The sequence below is a fragment of the Micromys minutus genome (assembly GCF_963924665.1).
Source record: "Micromys minutus genome assembly, chromosome: 22".
Taxonomy (NCBI): domain Eukaryota; kingdom Metazoa; phylum Chordata; class Mammalia; order Rodentia; family Muridae; genus Micromys; species Micromys minutus.
In genome coordinates, this window is record NC_137957.1 from 39,941,740 (window position 1) to 39,946,086 (window position 4,347).

The 4,347-nt window shown below is 42.6% G+C and overlaps 1 pseudogene across 1 annotated transcript; it reads left to right on the forward strand.

Moving 5' to 3' along the window:
* Positions 1 to 1,678: 1,678 nt before the first annotated feature.
* LOC308434845 (heat shock protein HSP 90-beta-like) lies at positions 1,679 to 3,844 on the forward strand (annotated as a pseudogene). The gene has a single exon. The product of its transcript is annotated as a heat shock protein HSP 90-beta-like (transcript).
* Positions 3,845 to 4,347: the final 503 nt, after the last annotated feature.

Below are 4,347 nucleotides of genomic sequence, written 5' to 3' on the forward strand. Positions count from 1 at the left end.
GGCCACCATCTATTCTATAACAGAGTGACTAAGAGAAGGGCTAATCACAGGAGGCTAAGAGCTAGTCTGTACACCTGCCCAAGGTGAGATCTTAACTGCTCCTCTTAATGAACCACACCAGTCAAAACCCACAAATGCACTCGGCACCCCGCAACATTTCTAAGACTTCCACAGTATGAAGTACCTGAATGAAGGTCACTAAATTTAGTAATTTAACTTTATATACATAAAAATTAGATGTGGTTCTGGGAAAGATGCCAGTGCAGCTATAAGTCTTTAGGGTTTCCTACAAGCTCAGTGACTTTATTAAGTTCCACATAAGGTTTTGCTTCTGGGAGTGGTGTTTTTGGCTTGTTTGTTTTTGCTGTTAGGGACTGTATCCCTTCATTTGGCCCAGCTGATAAGCTTTAATCATAAACAGCAATCTGTGGAACATGGGGGTTTTATGAGATAGTTAATTCTGGTTTGGACCTCTCTGGTATGTTAGATTCATTTTTCTGTCAGCATATTCACTTTGAGATCTATGGATACCATTTTAGTCCAATGACTCCTATTTTATGTGTGACACTAATATTTGTTGGCTCATTGCTAAAAATAATATGCTATTTTAAATTTAGCATAATAAATAAATCTTTTTCTTCTATGAACTAAACAATCTCTAAATTGTTCAACTAGTGAAGTATCTGTGGCTTGGGAAATAAGATTAAGTTTGGATATAAGCTTGAAATAAAAGACCCTCACAATTTTTTTAAAACCCTTATCTAGAATCTAGCAATATTCAGGTTAAGCCTAACAAGCCTGATTTAGAAGCTCATAGAAGTCTCTACACAGCAAATGGTCCAAGTATTCTACCCACATCATGAGCCACACACCACTTAACAACTTCTTCTTCTTCTTCTTTTTCTTCCTCTTCTTCTTCTTCTTCTTCTTCTTCTTCTTCTTCTTCTTCTTCTTCTTCTTCTTCTTCTTCTTCTTCTTTTTCTTCCTCTTCTTCTTCTTTTTCTTCCTCTTCTTCTTCTTCTTCTTCTTCTTCTTCTTCTTTCTCTTCTTCTTCTTTTCCTTCTTCTTAATCTCCTTCTCCTCCTCCTTCTTCTTCTCTTCCTCCTCTTCCTCCTTCTCTTCCTCCTCTTCTTTCTTCTTCTCTTCCTTCTCCTCTTTCTCTTCCAGTAGAGACACAATTTAATTATTCTTTGTCTTGTGCCTCCTCTCAAAATACACTATTCTTTGTTAAAGATGCCTCATAAACTAGATTTTTAAGCTACTTTTTGAGAACCCATCCCCTACATACCCAATAAATGTACTCAATAAACTTGGGTTTGTTTTCCATTGTTAGTCTATCTTTTGTTCTTGGGATCTGGCCCAATAAGGAACTATCAAAATCAAAAAATAAAGAACTACTTTTTTCTTTACACTTTGGATGCTTCTAAGAAGATCTGCTTCGAGCTGCAAGAACCTACCTAGGACAGTTACCTTCATCCTAGATATAGCTATAGGTCAGCCAAGACAGATCTTTCCATCTCTGCTTCAGAAAATTGCTATTGAGGAGTTAATTAGGCTATAGGTATTGAAAGTGCCATTGGGCTCTTGAGTCACTCCCGCACAGCCTAGGCTTGCCATGCGAGTCGGACATGGGCCACGCCCACCCTGATCTGTACTGTTACTTGGTTTTCTGGTAAAGATGCCTGAGGAAGTGCACCATGGAGAGGAAGAGGTGGAGACCTTTGCCTTTCAGGCAGAAATTGCCTATCTCATGTCGCTCATCATAAATACTTTCTACTCAGACAAGGAGATTTTCCTCTGGGAGTTGATCTCTAATGCTTCTGATGCCCTGGACAAGATTCAGTATGAAAGCCTGACGGACCCTTCCAAGTTGGACAGAGGGAAAGAGCTGGAAATTGACATCATCCTCAACCCTCAGGAGCACACGCTGACTTTGGTGGACACAGGCATTGGCATGACCAAGGCTGACCTCATAAATAACTTGGGAACCATTGCTAAGTCTGGTACAAAGGTGTTCATGAAGGCTCTCCAAGCTGGTGCAGACATCTCCATGATTGGGCAGTTTGGTGTCGGGTTCCACTCAGCTTATCTAGTGGCAGAGAAAATGGTTGTGATCACAAAGCACAATGATGATGAGCAGTGCGCCTGGGAGTCTCCTGCTGGCGGGTCCTTCACCATCTGCACAGACCATGATGAGCCCATTGGCCAGAGTACCAAAGTGATCCTTCACCTCAAAGAAGACCAGACAGAGTATTTGGAGGAGAGAAGGGTCAAGGAAGTGGTGAAGAAACACTCGCAGTTCATAGGCTATCCCATCACCCTCTACTTGGAGAAGGAAGGAGAGAAGGAGATCAGTGATGATGAGGCAGAGGAAGAGAATGGTGAGAAAGAGGAGGAAGATGAGGAAGATGAGGAGAAGCCTAAGATAGAGGATGTGGGCTCTGATGAGGAGGATGACAGTGGCAAAGGTAAGAAAAAGAAAACAAAGAAGATCAAGGAAAAGTATGTTGACCATGAAGAGTTGAATAAGACAAAGCCTATCTGGACCAGAAATCCGGATGACATCACTCAAGAGGAATATGGTGAATTCTATAAGATCCTCACCAATGATTGGGAAGACCACATAGCAGTCAAGCAATTCTCTGTAGAAGGTCAGTTGGAATTCAGGGCATTGCTCTTCATTCCCTGGTGAGCTCCCTTTGACCTTTTTGAGAACAAGAAGAAGAACAACAACATCAAATTGTATGTTTCTCGTGTGTTTATCATGGACAGCTGTGATGAGCTGATACCTGAGTACCTCAATTTTATCCGTGGTGTGGTCGATTCTGAGGACCTGCCCCTGAACATCTCCCTAGAAACACTCCAGCAAAGCAAGATCCTGAAAGTCATCTGCAAATACACTGTGAAGAAGTGCCTTGAGCTCTTCTTAGAGTTGGCTGAAGACAAAGAGAACTACAAGAAATTTTATGAGGCATTCTCTAAGAATTTAAATCTTGGAATCCATGAAGATTCCACTAACTGTCGCCACCTCTCTGAGCTCCTTCGAGATCACACCTCTCAGTCTGGAGATGAGATGACCTCCCTGTCAGAGTATGTGTTTCGGATGAAGGAGACACAGAAGTTCATCTATTATATCACTGGTGAGAGCAAAGAGCAAGTGGCCAACTCTGCCTTTGATGAGCGTGTGCAGAAATGGGGCTTTGAGGCGGTGTGTGTGATTGAGCCTATTGATGAGTGCAGCAGCTCAAGGAATTTGATGGAAAGAGCCTGGTCTCAGTGACTAAGGAGGGCTGGAGCTACCAGAGGATGAGGAAGAAAAGAAGAAAATGGAAGAGAGGAAGGCAAAGTTTGAGTCTCTGAAAGCTTATGAAGAAGATCTTGGACAAGGAAGTTGAAAAAGTGACAATCTCCAATAGGCTTGTGTCTTCACTTTGCTGCATTGTGACAAGCACCTATAGCTAGACAGCCAACATGGAATGGATGATGAAGGCCCAGGCACTTCGAGACAACTCTACAATGGGCTACATGATGGCCAAGAAACACCTAGAGATCAACCCTGACCACCCCATTGTTGAGACCCTGCGGCAGAAGGCTGAGGCAGACAAAAAACGGCAAAGCTGTTAAGGACCTGGTGGTGCTGCTGTTTGAAACTGCTCTGCTCTCCTCTGGTTTCTCACCTGAGGATCCCCAAACTCACTCCAACTGTATCTACCGCATGATTAAACTAGGCCTGGGCATTGATGAAGATGAGGTTGCCTCAGAAGACCCCAGTGCAGCTGTTCCTGATGAGATCCCACCACTGGAGGGTGATGAGGATGCCTCTCACATGGAAGAAGTGGATTAAAGGCTCCTGAGATGCCTGTGCCCTCTGTATAATATCCCTGTGGCTCCCCCAACAGCCCTGACTGACCCCGACCCACCTGGGTCTGCTCATGTCTACAAGAATCACTTTTATCCTGTCCTTGTGCCTTAAGGCAGGAAGATCCCCTCCCACAGAATAGTAGGATTGGGTGTTGTGTATTGTGGTTTTTTCTGTTTGTTTTATTTTGTTCTGAAATTAAATGTATGCAAAGTAAACAAGATGCAGTTTTATACAAAAAAAAAAAAAAAAAAAAAAAAAAAAATGTGCCATTGGGAACAAAGTCGTGACCAAATTAAAATCTCTTGTCTTTGTAGATTTTGCATCCTTGTAGGAGGAGATGACAAGATATATAAAAAAATTAATTGATAGGGATTTTTGATAAGTGGGGAGGAAACAAAGCTAAGATGGGTCAGATCATGCCAGTGGTTGAGTTTACAATGGCCAGCGGCGGTCAGTGGTGCTAGAACAAGACAGCAGAATGAAAG